Raw genomic sequence first — 13690 nt, 5'->3', positions numbered from 1 at the left:
AGACATTACTTTGCCAACAAAGGTCCATATAGCCAAGGCTATAGTTTTTCCAGTAGTCATGTATGGATGTGAGAGTTGGACTAAAAAGAAAACTGAGTGCTGAAGAATTGATGCTTTTGAACTGTGATGTTGGAGAATACTCTTGAGAGTCTCTTGGACTGAAAGGAGGTACAACCTATCAATCTTAAAGGAAATCAGTCCTGAATATTCATTGTAAGGGCTGATGCTGAAGCTGAAACTCCAATACTTTGGCCACTTGATGCTAACTGACTCATTGGAAAAGACCCTGTTGCTGGGAAAGATTGAAGGCGGGAGGAGAAGGGGATGACAGAGGATGAGATGGTTGGATGGTATCACCGACTCAATGGACATGAGTTTGGGTAAACTCCAGGAGTTGGTGATGGACAGGGAGGCCTGGTGTGCTGCGGTTCATGGGGTCGCAAAGAGTCGGACATGACCGAGCAACTGAACTGAACTGAACCCCAGGGTTTAACTTCCCTCATAGCTCACTTGGTAAAAATTCTGCCCACAATACGGGAGACCTGGGTTTGATCCCTGGGTTGGAAGATCCCCTGGAGAAGGAAATAGCAACCCACTTCAGTATTCTTGCCTGGAGAATCCCATGGAGAGAGGAGCCTAGAGGGCTATAGTACATGGGGTCACAAGAGTCAGACATGACTTAGCAACTAAATCACCACCACCCTGGGGTTTACAATAAAGTTCCTCCCCAACTATGGATTTCTCTGATGCCATTCCAGTCTTTCCAATGAAGAGATGTTGAAGACTGAAGATACATATGTCAGCTCTAATCATGAGGGGAACTTAAATCAGTCTTCTTTGTCAGAGATGGAATAAAATAGAAATTAACAGCTCCAATTTTGAAGCCATACAGATCAGGTTCAAAAATTGATTCTGTTACATACAGGCTGACATTAGGTGAAATAACAGAGAGAAGACTGTAATATTTATCTCACAAGATTATTGTAGGTCTTAATATAATTCCTGTAAAGCATATTGCAAGGTTAGTAGATAGTAAAGAGAAAGTAAAATATTTTAGAAGTTATAAATAAGATACTTATTCAAGTATCTTAAATGTAGATAGGTCAATTGATTTTTGCCATGGCATTACACACAATGCTGAACAAAATGATAGTCATTTCTAGTACTTGAGTTTGAACCATTTGAAAGTAGACACTATAGGTCATTATTATCTGTATTCCCAGCACTGTTTATAAGGACTGACACATATGAATAGTTGTCAAATGAATTAACAAATTTAATTTACAAGTTCAGATACCTAAAATGTTTATGTATGTTTTTCCTCATGAATGGAATATTTTAGCTAAACAGACATCATCTTATTATTAGGAAAGCTGTAACTATTTGAATGGAATAATTTATTCTATTGTTTTGGTGAAGGGTTGGGGATCATGGAGTCTTCGATAAAGAGAGATTGAGCTAAGAGCACTCTACTGTTGAAGATTTCAAACAGAGTGAATTGGAGCATATTTTAAGGTATGTCATATGGTGAGTAGTATATATTGGGGATAAATTGATTGTGGGATGTAGTGGATTTTTTGGTTACAAAATGTACAACATTGAGGATACCATGGTTTTATTCTTATAAACATCAGTCTCTCTTAAAGATTTCATCCATGTTGCTGCTGCTGCTGCTAAGTCGCTTCAGTTGTGTCCGACTCTGTGCAACCCCATAGATGGCAGCTCACCAGGCTCCCCCATCCCTGGGATTCTCCAGGCAAGAACACTGGAGTGGGTTGCCATTTCCTTCTCCAATGCATGAAAGTGAAAAGTGAAAGTGAAGTCGCTCAGTTGTGTCCGACTCGTAGCGACCCCATGGACTACAGCCTACCAGGCTCCTCTGTCCATGGGATTTTCCAGGCAAGAGGACTGGAGTGGGGTGCCATTGCCTTCTCCATCATCCATGTTGAGGATACATCAATTCTCTATCTGTATTCTAAAACCCTTCTCTCAATTAGAAATTGCTTTTATTAGTTCATTCATTCAACAAACAATTCTGAGTGCCTTATATGTGCAAATCTTACATAGAGACACATTAACGGACTTTTTCCCCCTTTCACTGAGCCTCCAAGTTAACAGATATATGGTTAATACTGCTCAGAAAAATAAAGAGATCAAAGAAAATGAACTTACATGAGAGCAGTTGGTAACTCTGGAGCAGATATAAAGTGATATAAGAATAGGAGTCTACAAATGTCTACCATGCTGGACAAGACAATAGAAAGTGATGATAGCATCAGAGATTATTTAATTCATTACTTAACAGTCACCAAGACCAGACTATGGTTAAGGCACTTGATTGGGTCCTGCTGGAGTATAAAGAGGACCAAGAATAGGCACCTGAAACCAGAGAAACTTTTGTTTGTTTAACCTATACGCTGAGCACATCATGAGAAATGTGGGGCTGGATGAGTTACAAGCTAGAATCGAGATAGGTGGCAGAAACATCAACAACCTCAGATATGTGGATGATTCCACTCTAGTGGCAGAAATTGAAGAGAAACTAAAAAGCCTCTTGACGAGAGTGAAGGAGAAGAGTGAAAGAGCCAGCCTAAGATTAAATATTAAAAAAACTAAGATCATGGCATCCAACCCCATTATTGTATGGCAAATAGAAGGGGAAAAGGTGGAAGTAGTGACAGATTTTCTCTTCTTGGGCTCCAAAATCACTGCAGATGGTGACTGCAGTCACGAAATTAGAAGACGATTGCTTCTTGGCAGGAAAGCGATGATAAAACTAGACTGTGTGTTGAAAAGCAGAGACATCACTCTGCCAACAAAGGTCCATATAGTCAAGGCTGTCTGCGCAGTCATCATGTATGGTTGTGAGAGCTGGACCGTGAAGAAGGCAGAAAGCCAAAGAATTGATGCCTTTGAACTGTGGTGCTGGAGAAGACTCCTAAAAGTCCCTTGGACAGCAAGGAGATCAAACCAGTCAATCTTAAGGGAGATCAACCCCAAATACTCACTGTATGGACTGATGCTAAAGCTGAAGCTCCAGTATTTGGGTCATCTTATGTGAACAGATGATTCATTGTAAAAGTCCCTGATGCTGGGAAAGATCGAGGGTAGAAGGAGAAGGGGGCGTCAGAAGATGAGATGGCTGGACAGCATTACCAATGCAATGAACATGAACTTGGGCAAACTCTAGGATATGGTGAGGGACAGGGCGACCTGCAGTGTTGTAGTCCATGGGGTCACAAAGAGTTGCACATGACTAGGCGACTGAACAACAACAACAGCAAAGAAAACAAACATTTTATAAAATGAAAAAATATTTTATCATAAAATTTGTTGATGGATCTTTATAGTATCCTTGCGACTGAAGTAGGGCAGATGTTATTAGGCACAGGTACAGAAAAGTGAAAAAGGTGAACTGAGGCTCAGAGAGAATTTTCTTAAATTATGTTACTTGGTATCAAGTTCCCAAACTTGGCTCTAATATTTTAGTCCAATGCTTATCCAACTACACTTTGTTGATCTCCTAGGGTTGTAGGTATTTGGGTTAAAACAAATTAGCACAGATGACATGTGAATTAAAAAATTTCCCATCACAGGATTTTTTAATAAATAATGGTGACATGCAGGCAAAGTGGGACAAATTTTCTGTATCTTTTAACACATCTGTTCATGTTTCAGGATGAAAACTGTATTAATATTTTTAAGTCACTGTGACTGGATGGTTTACTCCTATTGTATTTCTCAACAGCTCCTGTAATTGCTGAGAAATCTTAAGAAATTGAGCAAACTTCTGTGAGACAATCAACATTAGCAGAAGAGAGTGCTTAGTCTGTCTTACATGTGCTGCTCTCTGAAAATCAGTAAGGACCCAAGACAATAGGGCCTGTGAGTACAAGTATTTACCAATCCATGAGAAACAGAATTGCCTGCTAAATGCAGAGGTTTGTTGCAGAATGGAGCTGGAATCCTGAGTTAAAAAAGATAGAAAGAGAGAGAGAAAATCCAATAGGGAGAAGAATTCTGGTGCTCAAAAAAATTTCTTATCAATTAAAAAGGACCGTGGGGCAGAGGGATGGGATATTTGTGAAATGCTCTTGTCTCCAAGGATATTTGTAACGAGCTGAAACTAAGACAATGTTCTCAATGGGATGGGTTAATGAATGGACCCTGCCCAGCTTTTCATTTGTAGCAAGCATAATATCAGGATTAGTTTACCAAAATTTATTTAAATGTGTTTATTTGCACATTGGAGTTTTAGGTAATTTAAAAGATTTGTCCATTTAAAAACATTAATAAAGTGAATTAGAAACTATAGAAGGCATCATTTGAGGTCTTTGCTAATTAATATTGATCGCTTTTTCAAAGAAAGCCTTGCTGCAGCCATGGCATAGGCTCCCCACAACCCCATGGTTTTGGATGTGTTCCTGTTTTTTTGGATATCATGAATTAGACACAAGTATACCAGTTTCCCAATGTGGGCCAGGTAATCTTTACAATCTGTGTTTGTAGGGAATTTGGAATTGTGATACAGTGATGATTGGTTTTTCTCAGGATATTAATTAAATGAGGGTTTGGGAGTTATTGAGCAATTCTCTTTTACACACTGGATTGCAGACAAAGACAGATGTTCAGAGAGGAGCAAAAATGACAGGTAGGAAGTCTACTGCCATTCTGATTTTCAGAGTCATATTACCATGTCAAAAGCATCTTTTTCTTTTTTATTAAAGTTGATTTACAGTATTACATTAGTTTCAGGTATACAGTATATTGATTGAACAGATTATACACCATTTAAGTTATTACACAATAATGGCTATACTTCCCTGTGCTTTACAATATATCCTTAATGTTTATTTATTTTGTATATAGTAGTTTGTATCTCTTAATCCTCTATCTCTGTCTTGCCTCTCCCTCACTGGTAACCACTAGCTTGTTCTCTATATCTGTGAATCTGTTTCTGTTTTGTTATATTCATTTGTTTGCTGTATTTTTTAGATTGACGATATAAGCACTAACATACTGTATGTGTCTTTCTCTGTCTGACTTATTTCACTGAGGATAATATCCTCAAGGTCCATCCCCATTGTTGCAAATGGCAAGATTTCATTCATCTTTATGGCTGAGAACTATCCCATTGTATAGGTATATATGTAGATATATGACGTATCTTCTTCAACCATCCAATCGTTGATAGATACTTCGGTCGCTTTCACATCTTGGTTATTGAAAATAAGGATCCCATGAACACTGGGGTGCATGGATCTTTTCCCTGAATAGACACTTTTGGAAAGAAGACATGTAGATACCATGAAAAGATGCTGAACATCACTAATCATCAGAGAAATACAATTCAAAATCTCAGTGGACTGTCACCTCACACACGTTAGAATGACTATTATCAAAAAGATGACAGATAGCAAGTGTTGGCGAGGATACGGAGAAAAGGGAACCCTTACACACTGTTGACAGAAATGGAAAACAGTATGAAGGTTTCTTAAAACACTAAAAATAGAACTACCATATGAGCCAGCAACTCCACTCCTGGATATATATCTGAAAGACTCAAAGCCACCAATTTGAAAAGATACATGTTCATATCAGCATTATTTACAATTGCCAAGATATGAAAGCAGCCTACATGCCCATCAACAGATTAATAATTATGATATCACTTATATGTCCAATCTAAAATATACTAGTGAATATAACAAAAAAGAAGCAGACATTCACAGATACACAGAAAAAACTAGTAGTTACCAGTGGGGAGAGTGAATGAGAGAGAGGCAAGGTAAGGGTAGGGCATTAAGAGGTACAAATTATTAGGTATAAAATAATCTACAAAGATGTATTATGTAACACAGGTAATACAGCAAATATTTTATAATAACTCTAAGTGGAGTATAACATTTAAAAATTGTGGATCATTTTATTATACATCTGTAATTTACATGATATTAAACAGCAACTATACTTCAATAAAAATAAAAAAAATAACTTTATCCTTTATAAATACATGCTAAAACTTTTATGGATTGAATAGGAGAAATAAGTAAACAACCAAAACTGCTGCTGCCAAACAAAACTAGCATCAAGCTTAATGGTGAAAATCTCTGCTAAATGAGGAAAAAGATGCCCACTATTGGAATCATCATTTAATATTGTTTTGGAAGTGCTAGATAATTCCCTTAGGAAAGAGAATTATATAAGGATGCAATAATTACAGTGTTTCCCTGGTGGCTCAGTGGTAAAGAATCTGTCTGCCAAGAAGGAGACCCAGGTTCGATCCCTGGGTCAAGAAGATCCGCTGGAGAAGGCAATGGCAACCCACTCAAGTATTCTTACCTAGGAAATCCTATGGACAGAGGAGCCTAGTAGGCTACAATCCATGGGGTCACAAAAGAATTGGACACAACTAGAAGCTAAACAACAACAATTGTAACAACAACAACAACAAATGTAATAATAATTACAACAGAGAAAGCAACATTATCATAAGTTACAAAAAATATCTATAGAGCATGAACTGAAAACCTATTAGAAATAACTTTAAAAGTTATTAGGAATGCAGGTTATAACACTAATGTAAAAAGCATTAACTCTCTCATAAAAGCAACAGAAGCTATGATGTATAACAGAGAAGATCTCATTCAAAGTGACAAAAAAAAAAAAAAAAATTGCAGAACACCTTACCAGACCACCAGACCTGCCTCTTGAGAAACCTGTATGCAGCTCAGGAAGCAACAGTTAGAAGTGGACATGGAATGACAGACTGGTTCCAAATAGGAAAAGGAGTACGTCAAGGCTGTATATTGTCACCCTGCTTATTTAACTTCTATGCAGGGTACATCATGAGAAATGCTGGGCTGAAGGAAGCACAAGCTGGAATCAAGATTGCCAGGAGCAATATCAATAAGCTTAGATATGCAGATGACACCTCCCTTATGGCAGAAAGTGAAGAAGAACTAAAGAGCTTCTTGATGAAAGTGAAAGAGGAGAGTGAAAAAGTTGGCTTAAAGCTCAACATTCAGAAAACTAAGATCATGGCATCTGGTCCCATCACTTCATGGCAGATAGATGGGGAAACAGTGGAAACAGTGGCTGATTTTATTTTTCTGGGCTCCAAAATCACTGCAGATGTTGACTGCAGCCATGAAATTAAAAGACGCTTACTCCTTGGAAGGAAAGTTATGACCAACCTAGATAGCATATTAAAAAGCAGAGACATTACTTTGCCAACAAAGGTCCATCTGGTCAAGGCTATGGTTTTTCCAGTGGTCATGTATGGATGTGAGAGTTGGACTATAAAGAAAGCTGAGCACCAAAGAATTGATGCTTTTCAACTGTGGTGTTGGAGAATTCTCTTGAGAGTCCCTTGGACTGCAAGGAAATCCAACCAGTTCATCCTTAAGGAGATCAGTCCTGAGTGTTCATTGGAAGGACTGATGTTGAAGCTGAAACTCCAATACTTTGGCCACTTGATGCGAAGAGCTGATTCATTGGAAAAGACCCTGATGCCGGGAAAGATTGAGGGCAGGAGGAGAAGGGGACGACAGAGGATGAGATGGCTGGATGGCATCACCGAATCGATGGACATGAGTTTGGGTAGACTCAGGGAGATGGTGATGGACAGGGAGGTCTGGCGTGCTGTGGTTCATGGGGTTGCCAAGAGTCGGACATGACTGAACGACTGAACTGAACTAGCATATATGTAACAAGAAATACACAAGCGTATATGAAGAAAATTTTGAAGATTTTATATAGCACGTGAAAATTACAGAGAAGAAATGGATATTACAAAGATATCCATTCCCTAAGTCAATCTATAGATTTTGTGCACTCTCAAAAGTCAATATGATTTGGGGTGGAGAAGAAGTTTCAAAAATATTCTAAATTTTTTTTTTTTACTAATCAACAGGTAGGTATAATCAGGGAAAATGTTGGTTTGTAAATTCTAGGTTGCCATTCTCCCAGTTTTTGAGGATGAGGAAAAGCAGAAGATGTCTCTGGGTGTCCATCCATAGAGGATTCACTAATGGCAGCTTTGGCTCGGGCGTCCCCACTGGACCCAGCTGAGCAGGAGAGGACAACGACAGCAGCTGTGAGCCCTCACACAACATCTCACTTAAAATGTCATGTGTGCTACTTGGTTTAAATTGTCACCCCTCCAGCAACCACAAACAATGCAGACACAGCAGATGTGTTTTCTATTTAGAATTAAACAGTTTATCTCAACCACTGTCATTGTTATAGAGAAAAAATAAATAAATATCCATCTTAATGTAAACTTCAAAAGGTACTTTCTGGCAACGGAAGATATTTTCAAATCCAAAGTCCTCTGAGAAAACTAGGATTTGACCACAGATTTTTTTTTCAAATCGGGATGCTGGCAGCTCCAAGAGTAGTAAAACACAGCCTGGTCAAAAGATTTCTGGCCAGATATTACATACAATAACTCATGTCATTGATGCTTAATGGTCCAAAACATTAAGTAAACATCATAAATGTCTTTTGTTATTAAAAGTTCCATTCAAACATTTTGTTTAACTCTTGTGTAATGGATCGAAAATAAGAAAGCTGCAGTAGAGGTTGGCCCACATGACAATCTTTGATTCACCTTCAAAGGTATTTTTTTTAATGTATGCCATCCTCATAGTTACAGAAAGAAAATAGCACCTCTAGCCTTCAGTGTATGCATTCTGTCTCTGGAAGTTAGACTACTTGTAAGCTTGACTTTTTTAGGTCAAGTTCAAATTACCACCCACGTATTCTGAAGACTATAACTTTGTTCTCTCTAAAGTTGGGAAGTCAGTCTTCCTCTGTGTTAACTAAAGTAGAAATATGGGTGTTTTCTTAATGTGAGGTCACAAAGACAGGGAAAATGCTACTTTTTAAAGATCATTTTGCAAGAGTAACAATTGCTATAGTAAAAGGAAGACCACAATTGTTTTTTTTTTTTTAAAAAAAAAGCTATCAAGACAGTGATTATCTAGTGTCGTTTACCCCATTTCACAAATTTTGACATAAATGCATTTGTGTTTCCATAATCTGAAGGCTGCGTTTAGTCATTAGAACATGACTCATTTTATCCTGGATCTGACCTCAGCTTTTCTCTTGTTGTGTATGTGGTTTTTTTTTTTAATCTGTAGCTGAAAGATCAGTAAAAAGCTCTAGTCATGATATTTTACTTGTATTTTTCCATAGAGTTTCTTTTCTTCCGATTTAAGTAAAGCCAGTTGCTCTGCTCCCCTTCTTGAATTATCTATTCTCACAAGCCTCAAATGCTAAGATGTTTTCTGGTTCTCTTAGTGACGAGAACGTCCAAACAACACAAACCAAATGGCCATCCATTTCTATCTATTCTATAATTTTTATGTAGAGAAAATCTGAAATCACATCTGGTATATTGCATTATATCTTAGTTGATTCTAAATGTGTTTTGCATCATATGCAGCATGTTTTGGGGAGAAGGGTAGCATCATTGCTCTAAGTAATAGAACTCTGTAAATGAAACTCCTGAAAGTTTGTCTTTTCACAGTATGTCTATGATTCATTTGTTTATTCATTCATTCAAACAATGTTTCATCTAACAATTAGTTATTAAGCACCTAGCAGGCTCTTGCCTGGAGAATCCCGTGGACAGGGGAGCCTGGTGGGCTGCTGTCCATGGGGTCACACAGAGTCGGACATGACTGAAGTGACTTAACATGCATGCATGCGTGCATTGGAGAAGGAAATGGCAACCCACTACAGTATTCTTGCCTGGAGAATCCCAGGGACAGAGGAGCCTGGTGGGCTGCCGTCTATGGGGTCGCACAGAGTTGGACATGACTGAAGCGACTTAGCAGCAGCAGCAGCAGGCTATAAATGAGGCAATTTCATCTTTTCCTTGATGAAACTGAAACTGAACAGGATCCTGTGAGACTCCTGGGCACAGGAGCCTTTCTGTGTCCCCGGTTTTTTGATTACAGGAAATAGGCTTCATTCAGCCTCTGACTTTCCCTGAGTTCCAAGGGCAGGTTCAAACATTTGCTAATTAAGGAAGGGAGGGGATGCAGAAACAAGGGAGGAACAGAAACAATAGTGCAGCCTTGGGCAGGGTCCTGGGGCCCCCTCAAGGGATATACATAACAATCAGTTCAGTCGCTCAGTTGTGTCTGACTCTTTGCGACCCTATGGACAGCAGCATGCCAGGCCTCCCTGTCCATCACCAACTCCTGGAGCTTACTCAAACTCATGTCCATTGAGTCAGTGATGCCATCCAACCATCTCATCCTCTGTCGTCCCCTTCTCCTCCCGCCTTCAATCTTTCTCAGCATCAGGGTCTTTTCAAATGAGTCAGTTCTTCACATCAGGTGGCCAAAGTATTGGAGTTTCAGCTTCAATATCAGTCCTTCCAATGAATATTCCGGACTGATTTCCTTTAGGATGGACTGGTTGGATCTCCTTGCAGTCCAAGGGACTCTCAAAGAGTCTCCTTCAACACCACAGTTCAAAACCATGAATTCTTTGGCACTCAGCCTTCTTTATAGTCCAACTCTCACATCCATCCATGACTACTGGAAAAACCATAGCTTTGACTAGATGGACCTTTGTTGGCAAAGTAATGTCTCTGCTTTTTAATATGCTGTGTAAGTTGGTCATAAGTTTCCTTCCAAGGAGCAAGCGTCTTTTAATTTCATGGCTGCAGTCAACATCTGCAGTGATTTTGGAGCCCCCAAAATGAAGTCTGTCGCTGCTTCCATTTCCATACATAACAATATCTTTGAGCTATTTTGCAGATGCTGGAACCCCCCACCAGGTGGGAGAAAGTAGGCTGCAACCAGAAGGTTGATGATGCTGACTCCCACTTAACTCACCAACAACCCTTCAGAAGAATATTCATAAGCTGATCACACTCTCTGTGAACCACTATTATAAAACTCCTTACTATCCCCTCCTGGTTGGGACATGAAGTTTAGAGGACATTAGCCCCCATGTGGCACCCTTTGCCAGGCAAAGCAATAAAGCTACCTTTTTTTACTTCACCAAAACTCTGTCTCTGAGATCTAATTTGGTATTGGAGTACAGAGGTCAGATTCAGCTTGAGAATTGCTGGTTAGTCTCTAGCCCATCTGCCATATTTTTCTTCCAGGCAAAACAAATACCATTTTCTCTGTGTGTAAAATTCATTCAGAATTCTTTAGGAAAATCACTCCCTGAATCTACTGTGGGATGGCAAAGAGCAATTTTGTTATACTTTGAGTTGTATTTATATTTGTATTTATATAGAGCCACAGATTATGCAAATAAATGATATAAAAATAGCAGGATTACACAATTTTATAACAAAAGCAGTAGCAGGAAAGGAAGAACAACAACAAAGATGCTATTATTTCTCTTCTGAGCTTCGGAAAAAGCTATATTCCTAACAGTTATTCTAAAGCATTTGAATTTTCATTGGCACCAAGATCCTGTACCACAACAAGTACTTATAGGGATATTTTTGAGAAACACTCCATAAGAAAACATGTAATGAGGAAATCTATAACATATTTTCTCTCTATCAAAAAACCTTAAACTTTCTTACTGTCAAACTTCTATTTTTAAAAAGTGATATTTTATGTCTCAACTATCTACATCTTGGTATATTGCTATACCATAAACAAAATTATGGCTACTCTGATGTTTGAAATTAGAAGACCAAAAAAATATTTCACATACCACTCACTGTGAGGAGAATGAAAACAATAGTGATGGTAAATAAGTGAAATGGGTTTCTTGGTTCTTTTTATTTGCTTTTATCACAGTGGAAGCTTTACTGGATTTTTGGGAAATATTTTAGTTATCAAACTAAATCAGTCAATATCTAGAAGAATTTCTTTTTGATTAAAGAATAAAAAAGGTGATGGGGAAAAACTATGAGCCTCTCTTAAAGAGATTAGTATATACTGTATGAAGCATTCTGGAAGAATTCTGGAATTTTCTAAATTTTCTGGAATTCTGGAACATTAAATTCTTACATGTCTTCCTATTCTTCCTTGTTCACTGCATTAAATGAGACCACAGATAGAGAGAAATTTATGCATTTGCTTTATTAAAATGCCAAAGAACAATTTTGATATTTTCTTTGGATGGGAAAAATTTTAAGATGTTATTATCCTGAAAAATCCCTCTAAAGTTAACTGCTATAGGGCCATTAAAGCATAAAAGATTCTCCTACTGACTTTCTGTCAGCAACATAGGACCTATTAACTTGATATTAGAAATCCTCTAATCTTCCCAAATAGGAAAAGGAGTACGTCAAGGCTATATATTGTCACCCTGCTTATTTAACTTATATGCAGAGTATATCATGAGAAACGCTGGGCTGGAGGAAGCACAAGCTAGAATCAAGACTGATGGGAGAAATATCACTGACCTCAGATATGCAGATGACACCACCCTTATGGCAGAAAGTGAAGAAGAACTAAAGAGCCTCTTAATGAAAATGAAAGAAGAGAGTGAAAAAGTTGGCTTAAAGCTCAACATTCAGAAAACTAAGATCATGGCATCCGGTCCCATCACTTCATGGCAGATAGATGGGGAAACAGTGGAAACAGTGGCTGACTTTATTTTTGTGGACTCCAAAATCACTGCAGATGTTGACTGCAGCCATGAAATTAAAAGATGCTTACTCCTTGGAAGGAAAGTTATGACCAACCTAGATAGCATATTGAAAAACAGAGACATTACTTTGCCAACAAAGGTGTGTCTCGTCAAGACTATGGTTTTTCCAGTGGTCATGTATGGATGTGAGAGTTGGACTGTGAAGAAAGCTGAGTGCCGAAGAATTGATGCTTTTGAACTGTGGTGTTGCAGAAGACTCTTGAGAGTTCCTTGGACTGCAAGGAAATCCAACCAGTCCATCCTAAAGGAGATCAGTCCTGTGTGCTCATTGGAAGGACTGATGTTGAAGCTGAAACTCCAATACTTTGGCCACCTCGTGGGAAGAGTTGACTCATTGGAAAAGACCCTGATGCTGGGAAAGTTTGAAGGCGGGAGGAGAAGGGGACGACAGAGGATGAGATGGCTGGATGGCATCACCAACTCGATGGACATGGGTTTGGGTGGACTCCGGGAGTTGGTGACGGACAGGGAGGCCTGGTGTGCTGCGGTTCATGGGGTTGGAAAGGGTCGGACACGACTGAGCGACTGAACTGAACTGAACTGAACTGAACTGAATCTACTTCTACTGAAAAAAGCACCAAGATTACCTCTCATACTCATGCTTAGGCTTGGTTCCCTCATTTACTTAGCTGAGGAGTTACGCTTTGAAACGTACTTTCTAGATACACATGAAAATATTATTTAAAAAGGGGAAGGCAATATAAAAGGACTAAGGACTGTGATCTGGGAATCAGGATGCCTAACTTGATGGCACAGCTCAAGACAGAGAGTTCATCAGGGTCCAGAGATGACTTATTCTCTGTACTTCTGTTTCCGTCTTTCTTCACTTATTAAGAATGTTTGGCACTTAGAATATGTCAAATACATGAAAACTCTTTCACTGATTCTAGAAAGGAAAGCCGTAATTGCAGAAATCCTAAGTGATAAAAACAAGTTATGTTTTCTTAATAGTACAGAGGGAACAAACATAGTGCAATAATGAGACTTGTATTTAAACTAATGGTTTACATATTATTATTATTAAGCTAATTATCAAGCTAATAGT

The 13690-nt window shown here is 38.6% G+C and overlaps 1 long non-coding RNA gene across 1 annotated transcript in view; it reads left to right on the top strand.

The window, feature by feature from the left end:
• LOC145521770 (uncharacterized) overlaps window positions 1–9177 on the top strand; it is a 78930-nt gene extending 69753 nt beyond the window's left edge. The window contains exons 2-3 of the long non-coding RNA XR_014065671.1: window positions 1420–1515; window positions 7956–9177. This is a non-coding gene — a long non-coding RNA (uncharacterized LOC145521770). The remainder of the gene's footprint in view (window positions 1–1419; window positions 1516–7955) is intronic.
• Window positions 9178–13690: the final 4513 nt, after the last annotated feature.

The sequence above is a fragment of the Giraffa tippelskirchi genome, chromosome 9 (genome assembly GCF_054371585.1).
Source record: "Giraffa tippelskirchi isolate mGirTip1 chromosome 9, T2T-mGirTip1v1.2.pri, whole genome shotgun sequence".
Lineage (NCBI taxonomy): Eukaryota > Metazoa > Chordata > Mammalia > Artiodactyla > Giraffidae > Giraffa > Giraffa tippelskirchi.
This window is presented reverse-complemented; position numbering and strand designations above follow the sequence as displayed.